This window comes from Camelus ferus, chromosome 25, assembly GCF_009834535.1.
Source record: "Camelus ferus isolate YT-003-E chromosome 25, BCGSAC_Cfer_1.0, whole genome shotgun sequence".
NCBI lineage: Eukaryota > Metazoa > Chordata > Mammalia > Artiodactyla > Camelidae > Camelus > Camelus ferus.
Window position 1 is genome coordinate 33755704 of NC_045720.1, and position 18598 is coordinate 33774301.

The 18598-nt window shown below is 43.7% G+C and overlaps 1 pseudogene; it reads right to left on the minus strand.

Annotated features, from left to right (window-relative positions):
- Positions 1-17012: 17012 nt before the first annotated feature.
- On the minus strand, positions 17013-17287 carry LOC102519445 (annotated as a pseudogene).
- Positions 17288-18598: the final 1311 nt, after the last annotated feature.

Here is an 18598-nt window from a genome sequence, read left to right on the forward strand (position 1 = left end):
GGTCAGGTGGCCTTTCCCAGGAGTTACTGGAAAAGAGAATTCTTCCTCCAGGAACTGTGTTTCTAGGCTCCTCGAGACTCTTGGGCAGAAATAGGTGCATCTCATGTTTCCCCCTTCAACCTGTCCTGGTCTACCGGTAGCTGAATGAGAAGAGTCTCTGGAATTTCCCTTTTTTAAAAAAAAAAAAATTAAAGTCTAGCTGATTTATAATGTTTCAGGTATAAGGCAAAGTAACTTGGTTATACATACATACATATAAATATTCCTTTTCAGATTCTCTTATAGGTCATTACGAGATACTGAATATAGTTCCCTGTGCTATACAGTGAGCTCTTGTTTATCTGTTTTATATGCAGTAGTTTGTGTCTGTTAATCTCAGATTCCCAACTTACCCCCTTCCCCTTTCCCCTTTAGAACCATAAGTTTGTTTTCTATGTTTGTGAGTCTACTTCTGTTTTACAAGTAAGTTCATTTGTATCTTTTTTAGATTCCACATGTAGGCGACATCATATATTTGTCTTTTTCCGTCTGACTTATTTGTGGTATATCTATACAATGGAATATTATTCAGGCATAAAAAGAATGAAATAATGCCATTTGCAGCAACATGGATGGCCTAGAGATTATTATACAAAGTAGAATTTCCTTGGACAAGAAGTCCAGAGGAAGGTGTCCCAGGAGCACATGCCCAGCGGAGGGAAGTGGAGAATCCTGGGGAAGACCTGGCTGTCACTGACAAAACTGTGTGAGGACACAGGGCTTGTCTGGTGCCTGCAGAGTGTGGAATAGAGTCTAAGTATAAACAGAAAGATTTCACTTCACCAAAGGCATTAACTGCTTCAGGTCTCAGCGGAAGGAACACTTTCTTGGAGAGCCTTTCTCTGCTGACCTTCCTTTGATGATACAGTTATCCTGTTTATTTTCTCAAAGCAGTTAACAGATAGTGAGATTTTTCTGGGAAAGTAAACTTTATGACAACAGGTACCCTGTCCATTTCACTCACTTACCCTTCTCCAGAATAGGGCTGGATACACAACTTGTGGAACCTGGTGCAAAAGGAATATGTAGAGGACTTAGTTCCAAAAGCAGAAAATAAGTGATGCTGAAGGTACAAAAGTATAAAACCTTTTCCTTCCTTGAGTGATCTCTCTCTCTCAACTTGCTGTAGTGTCTTTTATTTGCTAATTTAATGACATTCTAGATGAAGAAAAATTGAAATTGCAAATGATTAGCATGGATTTTACTGTTCATCTTTACATATTATACAATGCCAGTTTGAAGTGAAAATATAAGAGCATTTATTTTATTTTGTTATTATTCTTTTCGCAGGGGGAGGTAATTAGGTTTATTTACTTTTTTTTTTAATGGAGGAACTGGGGAGTGAACCTGGGATCTTATGTATGTTAGGCATGCACTTTAAAAGAAATTGTTATTTTATTTAAGAGTATTTAATTTATATGCAAAATCACCAAAATTACACAATTGCTATTTCATAGCTTATGCATGCATATGTAGGTCATTCTTATCAGAACAGTGGAAATGCTGCACAAAGCTAATGCAGCAGTTTTGTGTCCCCTCTTGATGCATTCTGAGGGCTCTCTCCACCTGCAACTGACTAATGAGTGAGGAAGGGCTTAAAGGATGAGGAACCCCATACTGGCCTGTCTTTCTCTTTCATTCTGTGTCATCATTTCAGCATTAAGTGGTTGGCTAGTACAGAGAAGTAACATGAATAAGAATAAGAAAGGATGCATTCCCTGGTCCTTGTTCTGGTTCAAAGAAGACACAAAAATCCTGGCGTCTAGGCTGTCAGCAGCTCCGTCGTCCCCACCTCACTCAGTAACAGCAGGAAAACACTTTCCTTGTACTTCCTATGAGTCTCCCTGAGTGGCCCACGAATTGTGGGCCGCTGAAATTCTGTGCCCATGGGATGTCCCAAACACATGTGAACGGGAAGGCAAAGCACTGTGGGCATCTCCTCCACTTATGTCAGCGCCCCACTCTGCCATCGGACTTCACTTACAAAACACAAGTTCAGTGAAGACATCCAGAACTGCAAGAGAGCCACAGCCACAGCAGTCCATCAAACCAAACACGGGGTCATTTGATGGCATGTGTCTGTGCCCATGGGGCCAGCCCCGGTCTACACCCTACTGCAGGGAGCACACAGAGCACAGTGTGCACACAGCATCCATCCCTATTGAGCGGAGGAACAATCAATTCAGAGCTGTCTGTCTGCAGAAATGGTGACCTCATGGCCCAGAAAGAGAAAGAAAGAGGCAGAGAGGGCGACTCCAGCCTCAGTTGCTGATAATGTTGCTGTTCCTAAGCCTACTTGTACCTCTTGCGCTTGAGGTCATGAAAAATTCCATACCTCCTTGTAATAAATGTCCCCTGATGTATCTGCTTCAGAAAGTATCAGGTTTTCGCAGCTGCCTGACCAATTACTTTGTGCCCTGGCCCACCCTTCACTCACTCTCCAGCCACACAAAACTATACAGTCCTCCGTACGGGCCATAACTGTCCACACTTCCATGCTTCTGACTGTGGAGATGGTCTTCTTGGGATGGCTTGACTTTCCCTTTCCTAACAGACCAACTCCCCCTCCCTCTGGAAGGCCAGCTCTTGTGTGGCACCTTTTCTGGTTCTCCTCTGAGATAGTTGCTTAAGTGTCATTGTGGTGAGAAAGATTGTTAAGTTTTTCTGTCCCTGAGATCTCCTCCTGGGTAGGGTGTAGACTTGTCCCCTTCCGTGTTTCTGTTGGCTGGAACCTAATACAGTGCCTGGTCCTTGGCAGGTGCTCTCTGTCTGCTGCATGACAGTTCGCTGCTGACTTACCAAATTACCATACGTGGTTAGGTCTGGGAAATGTGTTAGGACTATTTTCAGAATACCTCCGTTACCAGCTGGTTACCACTTCCCAGTTCTTATTGCTCTTGTTCAAAGACAGTTCCTCACTGAACACTCTTAGATGGTTTTGGGGATAATGGGAGGCTGCAGTAGTAGAAGGGGTGTGGACAATAAAGAGGCATATTGAAGTGGGCTTGGAGTTAAGCATTCAATGTCTGGGCTCAGCTGCCCCCAGGGAAATTTGAGAACAAGCTATTTATGAAGTTATAGACCACAGGTCACTGACTATGACACCCACATTCATTCCTGAAAAATATGACTCAGCAGTAAGTCTTGAATACGCACAGGAGCAGGAATCTGAGGGGGAAGAAGTATCTCCCTCTTTCAGACGCCATTCTCGAAGACCCCCAATGGTCTCCTAAGCAGCCTGCACTGGGTTCTTCTCGTCTGGCCTGATCCCACTGGGGAGCAGTCCGGGGCACTGCATGCTTTCATTCTACATGGCAGCCAACCTCCTTAGCACCGTGTCTCCCGGTGAGATGCTGTTGATCAATCATTCCTCATCTCAGTTAAAAATTACTACAGAAATCCATCCTGCTTTCACTCAGGACACAGAGTTGTTAAACCATATCTGAAATATAATAGATATTATCATACTTTTCCAAAAAAAAAAAAAAAAGGTTAACCCTTAGAAGATGGAATCTTAATGAATGAATGACACATTTGTCAAAGCTTCTTTCTCATTGATATCAAGAGTTGGCCATGAGGCTCCTGGGTATATATCTAGAGGAAACTCTAATTCAAAAAGATACCTGCACCCAATGTTCATAGCAGCACTATTTACAATAGCCAAGACATGGAAGCCACTTAAATATTCAATCGATAGATGACTGGATAAAGAAGATGTGAGATATAGATATCTATATCTATCTCTCTCTATATATGTGTTGGAATATTACTCAGCCATGAAAAAGAATGAAATAATACCATTTGCAGCAACATGAATGGAGCTAGATATTATCATACTAAGTGAAGTAAGCCAGAAAGAGAACTAAAAATACCATGTGATATCACTTATATGTGGAATCTAAAAATGACACAAATGAACTTATTCACAAAACAGAAACAGACTCACAGACATAGAAAACAAACTTATGGTTACCAGGGGGGAAAGAAAGGGGTAGATAGGCAAAATGGGAGTTTGGGATGTGCAGATACTAACTATTATATATATAATAGATAAACAACAGGGTTTATAGCATGGGGAACTATATTCAGTATCTTCTAACAGTCTATAATGAAAAAGAATATGAAAAGAAAGATATATACGTATGTATAACTGAATCACTATGCTGTACACCAGAAAATAACACAATACTGTAAACTGACTATACTTCAATTAAAAAAAAAGAGTTGGCTGTGAGAATATTAGATCATAGTAGGACTAGGAAGACACAAGTGGAAAAGGCAAAAGCTGAAAATTCTCTATGAGACAGAAGCAAGCCCTGGGATTTCTGTCTTCTGTGCTTGCTTGACCACTGCACACATGAAGTGCCTCCTTACTGAACAGCAAGACAGACAGATGAAACGGGCTCTTACTCAAATGATTGGTGAAAGTGCGTCTCCCAAGTTTTAAGGTAAAGCTATAACGAATGTCCAGATGAGAGAACGGGAGGAGGGCATCACATTCCCCAACCCTTCCGATGCAGCACAGTGGGGGAATCAGCCCCATTTTGTTTATTTCTATGATCTGATTGTGAGTATAAAAATTATTACCCAGGTTGTGAGCCAGTCCGATCACTGGGTCATCTTTCATTAGCTTTGGGCGGGTAGCTACCCTTACACCACTCTGTCTCTGACTGAACAAGTCTGTGTCAAAGAATGGTTAAACCTTCCACTGTATCCCCCGAAGACTGAGCAGCAGCTGGGTGTAGGTCACTTGCCAACACCAGCAGTCATGTGAAATCCACTAATTGGGCACATATCTCCTGAGTACACAAACATGTCTGTGCCAAAGGGGTGGCCGTGCCTCCCGACACCTTCAGAACATGCAATCATTTCATTGCTTAAAAAAAAAAAGTAAGGAGGAAAAAAAAAAAAGACTTGGCTGAAGGCAAGATCGCTTTTTGAAGGGAAACTCTTTCCCCAAGGTACACAGTGTAGACAAAACTTATGGCATCCCTTCTGAAAATGTCTGGAGCAGCCTTTCCAAGATGATTAATAGAGCAAGTATTTTTCACAAGGGTCTGACCTTTGAGAGTACAAGCAGACAAAAAGCACGAATGGCTGGAGAAGGATGGAGAGCTGCAGGCTCCCAGGCTCCCTGTGTCCACATGCGCACCTCTCATCAGGGCCCGCGACACACTGTGCGGTCCCTAGAGGATAAAGCCCCCAGGACCGTGATGCCTGTGAGAGACTTTTTATGTAACTGCAAAGGTCTTTACCTGAGGAAGGTTTTCTTTCAAGTGATGGGACAGTCGGCTGGTCTATTGCAAGTGCAGAGACTGAGAAGGTAAACAAATTAAGTCAGAAGATTCCAGCACCAAGCTTTCAGCTCAGAGCTGCGGCCCACAAGTTTAGAAACAAGTTCCCGAATGCAATGTGCATGTATCACTGGAGAAGGGAGGAAGAGAGGGGAGAGAGTTTGGGGAAAGGAAATCAGTATTTTTAAGGACCCATTAAAAAAAAAATCTTTATAACAATTCTACAAGGCGATGTTCATGTTCCCATTTCACAGACAGGCAAACTGGACCTTGAAGAGCATTCTAAGGTCCTACTGGTAGAAATAGTGGCAATGTGGAGATTCCGGCCCAGTTAGGTGACATTCCAAACCTCATTCTTGTTCCACTATCCATTAAACAGCCAGGTCTTGGTGAAAATTCGCCTGCCTACAAAGAGAGCACATTTCTGAGTCCACCAGCCCGGTGCAGTGAGGCTTTCTGACGGGTCGGTAGGTTCAAGCAATGTTGAACTCTCTCATACTAACCTGTATTAATGACCCCTTTATTTCCACTTCTCTTACCTCTTAGTTTTTAAATAATTTTGATTTATTTATACTTGGCTTATTTGTTGACTTACAAATAACTTATTTTGTAACTAGCAAGGTACTGTGCTAGGCAGTTGTGAGCAGTGACTGTCTTAGCCTGGATTTCCCTTAAAACAGCCTGAGACCAAGACTTACATGCAGATGGTTTATCTGGGAAGTGATCTTAAAGGGCAGAAGTGAGGGATCAAATGGAGAGGAACAGGGAGGAGGGAAAGCCCATCCGAGGACACATTGTAGAGCTGGCCGCCAGTGTAAGGAGCTGGTGTCCGGTCCTGCTGGCACCTTTTGAAGAGCAGACAGAGGGATCAGAGGAAGAAGCATTTACCCATGGGCTCCTGGACTGCGTCTGGGAGTTATCCTCCCCCACAAGGCATTAACACTTGCGCACTTCTGAGCTGCGAGTGCGTGCATGTCAAGCAGGCACCTACAGGGGGAAGACAGGTGTTTGGCGCAGGCTTGACCTGTGCACTGTCAGGGGAGAGCACTTTGAAACTTACAGACCTCTTTGCCAGAGCTGTGAGCTGAGGCCAAGAGGATGAGTGCGATGTTTGATGGAGGGAACTAAGTGGATACAAGGAAAAGCCTACAGCTTAGTAAGAGAGATGCACATTCAAGAAATTAATACACTACGCAAGTACAAATTTTGATAAGCTACTATGGAGGAAAAGGGCAGGTGCCGAGAGAGACCAACAGGCCAGCCTACCTTAAATCGAGATGGTGAGGAGGCTTCTCTGGGGGAGTGGCATCTAGGCTGAGACTTGCAGCAAGGGCTGGCCAGGAGACAGGGGTGGGGAAGGGCATCGCAGAGGGAACAGCCTTTGCAAAAAACTGGAGGCACAGTAGATTTTGATGAGCGACAGAAATGGAAAGAAGCCCAGCGTGACTCCAGAGAGAGAAGAAGTAGGAGCAAGGAGTGAGAGATACCTGGAGAGATGAGCAGTCGGGCTCTGGATCTGACTCTGGGTGGAATGAAAAGTCAATAAAGGTGTTTTACTATTTCTGAAAGTTCTTGATGGTTTTTATGAAAAAAAAAATTTTGTGCTCTGTAATAGAAGAAGCAGGGAAGCTTTCCCGAGGCACCTGCAGCAGTTTGAGGAAGGGATGATGGTGTCTTGGACTAGGCTGTGGTGGCGGGGAAGGAGAAAAGTGGGCAGATTAAAGAACTATTTTTCCTTCAAGAGAATGTGGTTGTAGCTCAGCGGGGACGGATGAGGAAGAAGATGACTCTCAGATTTCCATCTTTAGCATTTATTCACTCACTCAACAAATATTTATCAAACCCTTACCACCTACAAGGCATTCCTCTAGATCTCAGGAATCCAAAGACTGGTAGGACTCCACCCCACCCCCTGAATGATTCACAATTCAGTGAGGAAGACAGAGAAGGAGACAGACAATTCCAGGAGAGGGTCATAAGTGCTGTGATCGCTGCACATTCTGGATTTTTCACGAAATGCTAACACAGTACAGGTTGCTTCTACACGTCCATAAATGTATGACCATAAATGTATTCTGCCTGAGTAGCCCTTGGAGACCACCTACCAGTTGCCCAGAATACGTCAGGAGACTGATCCGGAGCGGAATCAATTGCCCATGAGTTCTTTTATCCCCACTGGCTAATAACTGGCTTCTCAGCCGTCTTGATGTATAGAGTTTAGCTCAGAGCATTCAATCCTGGAAACGGCAGTGCTCGAGGGACTGGAGCTATCTGAGGTTAGCATGGCAGGTCGGTCTCTGTGAGGAAGTGCTCCGTCATAATACACTGGTAATTCCTCTTATGTTTTCTTTGCCTGGAGCCATGACATGCCACCACCAGGGCTGTCTTCCAGCCTCATTTTTACAATTATTACCAATTTTTCCAGGCTGCATTATGAAGATGACTTTTGCAAGGTTGAAGGACTTCCCTCCAACACTGCTGAGCTTGAGTCCCTCTGTCCACGACCATATCCCTGAAGGTACCTCAACGGGCTGCAGAATTTGCATTTGTATCTTGCGATAAGATACCACCCAGCATCTCTGACACCATTCCATGGATGCTTTCTGTCAGTCCCTCTTGATCAAGGCACAGCAGAAAGGACCACCCCAGAGGAGTAAGAAGAAGGTTTCTGAGCACCATTAAGACTGGGGGAAGCGCTGGATCGGGCACGCTAGCAGCAGTGGAGTCTCAGGCATGCCCTCGCTCTCGTCCTGGCTGAGAAGCCATGGGAAGTTGAGTATTAACTCCTCTTTCTGAGAAGGACAGCACCCCAGTGGATCAGAAGTGATGGTGGATGTACTGAATAAAGTGCACTTCTTCTAGGTCTTGATTCTTCCTCAAGGTTGTATCATTTGCGTTACGTTACCTTCCATTCAAGTTGCTAGAATCAAGCTATATGCACTTGATATCTGCTCAACTGGCTGATAATTTTTAATGGCAGACCCAAGGCTAGAAAATGCAAAGATGGTGGTCTTCTCATGAAATGATTCTGGAATTAATTTTTCTTCTGCGTTCAGGGACAATAAGTTGTGCTGGTTTTAGCACACTCTTCCTAAACATTTATCTTAAGATAGCATATAAGAGGCAAGACTTGAATCACGCTATTGAACCGGTGCTGAAGCTTATTGAGGACAAATTTTACGAAAAGGAAAGAAAAGCAGTGGAAAGAGGATGTAGGCTCTTCCCGCAATCTGCCTGACTGGGGCCGCATCCCAGGAAGCTGAGGCCTGGATGCGACCCTGATGTGGTCTAGACCCGGCCAATCAGAGAACTTCGTCTTCAGAGATGAGCGCGTGACCCATGTAAGGTCAACCAGAGACCACCATGGGCTTCGAGGAGGACCGCTAAGGAAAGCACTTTCTGCTACTCTCTGAGCTCAATCTGTGAGCAGGTTTAGGCTTGGAGGTGTCAGTGGTGTGTCGCTTCTACAGAGGGAGAGCCTGCTTGCCTGCTTGGGTAGGAAGGCAAGCAGAGGTAAGTAGAGCTGAGCTGAAGGAGGGAGGAAGGAGAAGGGCGAGAGAAAGAGATGGGGAGGAAGGGAGGGATAGAGAGAGGAGAGAGAGAGAGAGAAGAGAGAGAGAAGAGAGAAGAGAGAAGAGGAGAGAGAGAGAGGGAGAGAGAAGACCTGAAGGCAATAGCTGAAGCCCTGAAGACAGGAGTGCCTAAAGGGAGCACTTTGTATGGGAACCAATGAATTCACACGTATTTGTGTTGGTATCTCTTGCGACTGAGGGCTCCTCGCAACTACCTTGCAGTTTGGTCACTGCATTTCAGCAAAAATGCAGACAACCCGGATGCCAAAGTGTTCCTGTGCTATGAAGTCTTTGCTGCTGTGGGAAATCATGTTTTTTGACACATGTTTAATGACATAAAACGATGCTCATGATAAAAAGTTAAGTTAAAAAAAACTAAAAACTGTTTATAGCACAGGATTTAGTTTTTTGTGAGATATATGTTTATATAATTGTACAAAAAAAAGACTGAAAAATAGAATGGAATTTTAAAAGTGTTTATCTCTGTAGATAGGATTAAAATAATTTTAATTTTAATTTTCTTCTATATACTTTTCTTTATTTCCCAGATTTCTCTGGCACACATAAAATGCCTGAATAATCTATGCTTAAAGAGCATATTAATCAAAGTCTGAAAACTCATAATTTGGGGTTAATGCAGAATAGCTTTCATTTAGCCCACAATACACCCCAAAATATATCAAAGGTTATGTTTCAAAATACCTGGAAAATGTAGTACTTGACTTCCAAATGGGATCCTTTAGGTGCCTGTGCATTTATTACAAGGGACTCTGACTTTACCTCTAGCCTGGTGACACTTTTAGATCAAACCCGGAATGAAAACTGTACCTTCCACATGGAGGGAAAGGGTCCAATTATTACTACAGGTAGAAAGATAAGGGACAAGTTTTGAACCCTCTGTTGATAGGGCAATTGTGTCATCTGGAGGACATTTCTTCTCAGTTTCATCTGACACAAAAGCTGGATGTCAAATTATTAAAAAAAACAATACCTAGTTCCTGTCAGGGAACAGCCAGTCAAACAGGAGATACTGGCTTTGGCATAAAAGTATATTTAAGAATTAACTTATCACATTTCACAGCCCGCTGTAAACTAAGAAGGGTAGGGAAGACAGGGTCAAAGGCTGCTCTAATTACTCTCATTTTAGCAAGCAGAATGAAATGAAGTTTCCTGGGGTAATTAATCAAGCCGTGATGAAAAGTGAACATACATTGGATACTTTTTTTGGTCCAGGATTTGGTGGAAGTTACCACTGCCTCGATGAGGACACCGCCTTTGGTCTGGCGGAAAGTTCTCACTTAGGAAAGAACGGATAGTAACGCAGGGTCCAGCCTCAAAATCAAGGCTTTGGGAAAACAGCAGCGATCATCTGGCTCTGCTCTTGCTGAGTTTTGGCTTCACTTCTTGCTGGTAACAGGAGGCTTGCGAGTTTCTACGGTGTGTTGGGTAGAAACGGTCTATGCCTGGTGATTTTCACAAACAGACGAATGCACTCCTTTGTCCAAGCTTGCGATCCAGCCCCTTGGAGTCCGGCAGTAACTGCCACCCGTTTCAAAGGAACTGGTGTAATGCAGTCCTTACTATCTGAGCTCATATCTATTACGAAAATCAAGCTGCGTGTTTTTCCAGGTGCTACCATCTTGGAAACAAGGCACAAGGGGACCAAAAAATGTGTTTCAGAGCCTAATGTGAAAGTCTCCAATTAGGCTTCCCTTTTTTTTTTTTTTTTTTTTTGAATCTAGTTATTGCAAGCTGTTTTGGCTAAAACCCGAACGTACTTTAATGTCTTCCAACCCTGTATATGTGCTGCTCTTACTACTTACGTGTTATTTTGGAAATGTTTTTTAAAAAAAAAATCCCATCAAATTAAACGTATACTTGATGTTGTAGTCTACTTTGGTCTTTTTTATTAGTGTGAGTGTGAAATTAGGCAATGCCTGTTGATTGTCAGTAAAATGAGTACAGTAGAATGACTAAATAGCAAATAGTCCAACTGTCAGAGGATTTCTGAAACCAGACCAGGAAAAACAGCAACGTGGAATTAAATGCCATTCGGGGACTTTGATTCTCTGTCTATCTGTCTCTTTATGGTGTTCCGTATTTCAGGCCAACCCCATTCCCTCCTCCCCGACCCCAAATAACATGAAAAGCAAAGAACAACTCTCCTACTGAACACTCTGTTATTCCGAGTTATATTTTTTAAACTTTTTGCCCAGTTAGTCATATGTCTGAAAATGCATAGAATATCCTCTTAAGCAAGAGTGTGACTCAACCTCTCACTACATACTTGCAAAAGAACTTTGGCATGCCCCATCTCCAAGGAGGCTGGGGCGGGGGGTTGAGACTGGACCGAATGGTGGCAGAATGCCTTCGTGAACACGGAGGTAGCTCCTGAGATCAAGGCTGGGTCCATCCGAAGGGTGAGGCCGCCCATTGGGCGCCACATGAAGTGGGAGGGGCTATAATGTTGTGGGGGGAATGAATAGAAACTGAAGGAGTCAGCCCGTGGTTGCTGCCAAGTGCCTCCTCCTCATTCTACAGTAAATTTGGAATCTGTCCTTATCTCTCTGATCCCACCTCCCATACTTGACGGGAGTCCGTGTGTGTTTTCTGCATACAATTGTACCACATTCCATCTCCCAGGCTTTACGCCAGTGTCCTAACTGTAAACTTGGCACTTTCGTCACCCTACAAACCTTCTAGCTTGGAAAGCCTCCCTTCTAATTCTACAGTGACACCCAACTGCCTTCCCAAGAGCTTCATGAAGCTTCTCTGGAAAGCCTTCTCTCACATTTTCAAACCTGGGTACCTTACCTGTTCTTTCCAAATTACTCATCAAAATGATTGATCCCAAATAAACAGGCCATCTGTAAGCTTACTGGGAAGTAATGGGAATGATCAGGAAAAAATACTAAAAATTACTATATAATGCAAAAACTCCAGAGTTGATGGCCCCGGAATCAGGAACTAACGTGATAGCTATCACTACAGGGTGGCTGGAAGTGAATTAATAGACACCCCTGAGTGGTTGTTCAAAGCAGTATTTTTTTTTTTGAGAATACCTTTAAAAATTACTTCTATCATTTAATGGTTCATAAGAAATACTTGATCATTGTAGACTAGAATACATAGGTAAGATGAAAGACGTCAATAATAACAAGTAACACCCACTGGACTGTTCATGTCTTTGGCGTATACCCTTCAGGTCCTCGTATTAATATATTTCACAGTTATACACACAAACACGTGTGAAGAGATGTGCTGAGTGAGCCGGAGCGAAGATTCAGATACATCTGGAATAAGTGGTTAGGTGTCACCTCTGCCCACCTCCTCCTCTTCCCAAGAGGATCTGTGGGATTCCTGAGACAGAACCCATCCTAAGTGTCGTGATCGTTGGGCCAAAGACAGAAATGGGCTGAAGGAGAAGGGTCATGATTCTGGATTCAGGGTGCAGCTATGATTTCAATCCCCATTCACCCCACTCCCAATGCCCCAGGTTAGCGTACCCTGGAGAAGAAAACACTGAACTAGCAAGAGTAAGAGCTTAATACCTAGGATTCCAACCAACCTTGTAGTAGGACTCCTTTAAAACGCATGAGAAGAGAATTAAAGAGCTAGTAAACTCAGGCGTTGGGGGTAGTTGTCCTTCCTGGAACTTCCAGAGCCTGCTGAAACCCACCCACACATACAGATACTGACTCATACTCTATAACCTTTAAAAAAAATATATATATATTTTACGATCATCGATCCATGTAAGTAAATATATTTCTGCAATAGCATCCTTTTAAATGGTTTCAGTGTACCTTTTACCATAATTCATTTATAAACAGTGGTTCAGTGAACATCCTGCAGCTAAATATTTGTACATGCTAAATGATTTCATTAGGGTGAATTCCTAGAGGTGGGATTGTGGCTCCCACGGAATATACACGTCTGAGACCTGTAAAATGAACCATACGTATATGGAACCAACTTACTCCTACCAGCCCTGAATGCAAGTGACAGATGAAATGCTGTTCTTTTAATCCATGCTGACATCCTGGATAGAGTAATCCCTTCCCTTTCTTTGAACCAGCACCTACTGTAGATAACACGGAGGTGTTAAACTGAACGGACCTGCACTCAGTCCTGTCTTAGACCCATGTGGCAGAAACTGCTCTGTGTGTAAATCACTCGAGTTGGCTTGTCTCATTCCTCTTCACTCCACAAGCCCTTATCTAACTTGGCCACTTTCCAGTATAGTTTTTTTGAGTACTGCCTTTCCCTCCTACTTAAGATCATGTTTGGGGGATAATTTTCATCCCTGCTAAATTATCTCACTTTCCCCCCAGATTTGCTCTTATTTGATATTCCATCCCACACGTTCAACCTCTGTGAGTGTGTGTCAACTTACAGCGACACTGTGTGGAATTTGAATTCACTCACATCTGAGCCATTTTAAATTAATGTGTCAAATCAAAATCCATGAACCACCACCGTTACCAACAGTGTTAGTGCCCCAACACCCTGCATGTGGTTCTTCTTTGCTCTCGGCTTCTTTTGGTGAGCTCATTTCTCATTTATCAGTAGCCTCTATTCTGGCTGTATTTGTTCCATTCAATTATAGAAGTGCATTTCTAAGCAACCCAACTGTTTAAAGGGAGACTGAAGAAAACACTATGAAATGCAAAATCTGTCTTCCATTATTTGGCAAAGGTTGTAAAGAATCATGGTGGTTACATGGGAATTAAAAATTTAGCACTCTTACACATTGGTGGGTATAAATTAATATAGTGTTTCCAGGAGGTAATTTAGAAAAATATACAAAAAACCTTACAAAATATTTTGTGTATGCAATTCTATCTCTGTGAATTTATCTGGGGAAAATAACTGCAAGAGTACAAAGATTGATGTAAAGTATGTTTAGTGCAATGTTATTTATATGCAAAAATTTAAACCAATAATAGGGGATTATTTCAATAAAATATGGATATGCATATGGGTATCTATATGGATATGGAAATATATGCAGCTATTAAAAATGAAGACAAATCTGTATTTACAGTTATGGAAGAACATGAAAAATATACTATTGAGTAAAAATGGCAGGATGCAAAGTGCCCGGAGTAGTGTGATCCCATCTCAGTAATAAAAACACGGGCACTTGTTTATGTAACCAGAGTAGAACAGCCAAACCCCAGCTGCACTGGTAGGCACGCTGAACACAGGAGGAAAGAACACCCGGCTCTGAACCCCTGAGCGTGATGGCCGCGGAGGTCCGGCTTCACAGCTTAGGAGGGACAGTTCTGGGAGCACCAGGGGACAGCATCTCAGGTAGAGCAGCTTAGCCGCAAGGAGCAGTGACAACAGGCAATGGGTTGCAGAAATATAAAGGCTTCTTAAGAAACTGACATAATGGCCTTTCCTCCTCCTTCTGTTGGCTAAAGCAAGTCACGAGACCAAACGAAGTGAGGAGGAAGGGAAATGCTCTCTGTTTCTTTTTTTTTTTTTTTTTGGGGGGGGTGGTGTCAGGTCAGATGACAGAGGACACGGATATGGGGAAGGATAAAGGACTGATACCACTGTTGCAATCTACCACACCTGTGTTTTCTCATATTTTGGACAATAATCACCTGCGTAATGATGCTTATGGAAATAGATGGCGGGCTAAATTGCTACACTAGTGGACCCCAAAGGACCACATCTCCTGGGGTTCGTGCCTGTATTAATTTCCCAGGGATGCTGGAATAAAGAACCCAAACTGGGTAGCTTAAAACAAAACTTTATCCTCTCACAGTACTTGAGGCCAGAAGTCTGAAATCAGGGCTGGCATGGCAGGGCCATGTTCCCTCCGAAAGTTCTAGGAGGAGATCCGTCCTCGCCTCTGCCCGCTTCCAGTAGCCCCAGGAGTTCCTTGGCTTGTAGCTTCAAGACTCTGCTCTCTGTCTCTGTCTTCCCGTGGCCATCACCCTCCTGTCTGTGTGTCTCTCCCTGTTCTTACTGGGATACAAGTAGTTTTGATTTAGAGGCCCACTCTGCTTAACTTGATTATTTCCAAATAAAGCCACCATCTGTGGTCCTGGGGGTTGGGACTTCACCTTATCTTCTGGAGCATATCTTTGGCCCGTAACAATGTCTTTGTGTGGTTGTCCCTCCCTCACTGATTCTGGGCCGTGTGACTTTCTTGGGGCCACAAGATAGTATTAAGCCTGATGTGGAAGAGATGTGGTGAGTACTTAAGCATCAAGGCCAGCCCTCTCAAAGAGCCACCTCCACTGTGCGAGGAAGCCAGGTGTAGCCTCTTTGAGGACGAAAGGACCACAAGGCAAGAGAGGCCCAGATACCACGGATGTCCCAGTGAAGCCCAGCCAACCTCACATAAGTGAACCCACATGAAGCCACTGAACTGCCCAGGCAATTCGCAAAATGGTGAGAAGTCATCAACTATTGTTTTATAAGAGCTAGTGAGTCACAGGGTGGCAGTAACAGAAAACCCAGGTGGAGAGTTACTGATTTCCCTCAAGTGTAAGCCCCGATCAGATCTGATGTTTTCCATCCCACCAGCCCTAGAATTACTGGTTTGATTGGAATGGGAAGGAACTTTAGAGATAATCCAGTCTGACCTCTTTATTTCATAGATAAGAAAATTGAGCCTCGGGAACTGAGGCAAGACACCGAAAAACCATGCTGCTATAAAGGCAGACATCAGTCTCCTGCCTCTTGGCTCTGTGCCCTTTCGACATTACCGCGAGGTCACGTGCTCTAATATGACCCTGCTACTCCGAGGGTGGGGCCGGCTCGTGGTCACATGGCTACTTAGTGTCAATATCAGGGCTGGAAATCAGATTTCTGAACTCCTCACCTAGAATCCTCTTCCTTTGCGGGGAACAGTGAACATACAGTATGTGTCTTTAACGCAGACATTTAACTGAGTATTGTCCTGGGAGATGTTGTCTTTTGTGCCAGAGAGGGGTTCAGGGAGAAAAAATACCATCCCTTATCTTTCCTAGCTCTGAAATTCCTTTCCCTTCCTTTTTCCCTCTCCCCTCCTCAATCCCCAGCCCTGGAAATATGAGACAGAGCTCCTGCCCCTCCCATCAGCCCCCACTTCACGCAGGATGGATTAATGAGGTTATGTCTCCAAAGAACTTCGAGTTCCTTGGAAGAAAGGCATCAACATGCAAAGTGGTGCTTGTTATTACGATTACTTCACTGAGTAGGGTTTCACAGCTGTCCTGACGGAAAAGGGGCCAACAAAACAGAATGCCAGTTTCCCCCAGCAGAGGAGCAGCTGGAATGGATTATAAACGAGACCTGCGTGCCCGGCTCTCTTTTTGTGTCAAAGCCCATCAGCCTTTCTCAATGCCCAGCTCGCCCCTTGACAGCCCAACGAGCTCCCTGAGCCAGACAGGTGTGGGCAAAGGCACCATGTAAGCTTCACGGGATAAGCCTGCTTGGCTGGGGCAGCCAAACCCTATATTCTGAAATGGGGCCAACCCATTACAAGTGCTCAGTAACGCAATGGATTTCTCCAGTGGTGATTTGGGGTAAGTAAAACATTCTCATTGCTCAGACTTCCCTTCACTTTATAGGACCAGAGGGACGGGAGAGCGAGACGGAAGACGGTGGGCAGACTCAGACAAATGTCACACTGCCAGGACCGGAGCACCTCTACCCACCCTTTCTGCCTTCTTTCTCTTTCTTTCCTCCCCTACCCCCCTATTCCCTGTGCCTCCCTTCCTTCCTTCCTTCCCTCCTTCCTCCCTCTGTTCCTTCCCTCTCTTATTTCTTCTCTTCCTTCCATACGACATATAGATACTCAGTATTATGCTGGGCCCCATGTCAGGTCCTGGAGGTACAACGGAAAACGATGCAATTCTTTCCTTCAAGGAATTGCATCTCCTGGTGCAAGAGAGAGTGAAAGAGATGGACAAGTAGACAGAAGATCACATTCCATAATGCATTCCAGAAGCCATGTTGCTGTGGCCACATTGCTAAGTGTTTGCCACTCAATCTGTTTTTTTTTTAATCTCACAGGTGCACTTATTCACGCACAAGGGCAGTGGCGTGTCTTCAAGTTAACACGATGTCCCGTGTTCCCAGCAACACAGCCACATAAAGCTGGTTAACGGTGACCATGAGCAGGCGCAGGACTGAAAGCTTTCAAGCCTTTACCTCTTTCATCAGCACTCCTGGTTTTATAAACGACAAAGCCCATCAACCCCATTCCTACTCAAATCAGTACACTTGGGTAGAACAAGTCTTCATGGGGATCCAAACATTCTTAACAAGACTTCGAAGCATCTTGGCACAGAATCAGCGGCTCAGGCAGCCCCAACCCACAGCCAAACTGGTTTCGAAAGAGTCCTGGAAGACTCCTGAGGGACCAACTGGAGACTGTTGTGTTAGGTAGAGGGAACTTATTTACAAAACAGAAACAGGCTCAGACAGAAAACAAACTTATGATTACCATGGGGGGAAGGGGGTAGAAAGGGATAAATTAGGAGTTCAGGATTTGCAGATATTAACTACTATATATAAAATAGATAAATAACAAGGTCCTACTGTATAGCACAAGGAACTATATTCAATACCTTGTAAGAGCTTATAATGAAAAGAATATGAAAAGAACATATATATATGTGTGTATGTGTATGTATAATTGAATCATAATGATGTACACCAAAAACTAACTCAACATTGTAAATCAACTATACGTCAATAAAAAAAAAAAAAAAAAAAAAAAAAAAAAAAAACTCTGACTATTCGAAGTCTCAATCAAGCCATGACATTCTTCACGTCTCCTTCCTGATCACCTTCCCCCTCAACCAAAGTTCCACTTGACCGTGCCTCTCCTGGCTCTCCCTGCAGGCGGTTATATAAGCCCCGTGTAGCATTCACAGACGGGAAGGTAATGGGAACAGCTGTAACACCGCATCTCTTGCCACTGAAATGTCTATATTCCTAATGATCTAGAATGCATCGTGGAAGGCAATGTATCTTAATCCTCTCAGCTTCCCCAGAACCTAGCAAAGTGCCTGGCATATAATGGATAATCAGTAAGTGCTGAAGAGATGAATGAATGAATGAGATTTAAATACCTCTTGATCTTCAGGAAGCCAGGTAGAGGAAACTGAAGTGAACTCATTTTACCACTTTGGGCTGCTTTCTATAAATGGTCCTGGGGGAGAGGCTCAAACTCGTAGTGATAATATTTTCTGGCAGATTTATTTTATTCCATCTTCTTATTTCTGTGTCTTACAGCATTCGGATCAGAATGTGTTACGTAGTAGATGCTTAAAAATGCTTGATGAGTGAATAGAAGAGCTTAGAGATTTCATTTTTAGCCGCAAGGTCTTGGTGGCTGCATCCCAGCGGAAAGTAGCTCCCATGGTCTAGAGCCTAGATAGATACTGACAGTTAGGGCAGCGGATTTCTAGGGGATGGAATGGGAGTGGCTGCCCTGATAATGCCAACACCAGTCAGAGGCATTGGCCATCCTGAGGCACAATCCACAGAGGAAGGAGCCCTGGAAGGACCTTAAACTATTCTGCTCCCAGCAGTTCAGTGAGCATGATATTTTGAATTATATTAATACTCTTTTCTTTTCTTTTTAAGTATTTATGATCAGCTTCCTACTCACTATAAAGTAAGATCACTGCAAAGTAAAAATAAAGGGAAAATTATTATTGGATTTTTTAAATTGAAGTA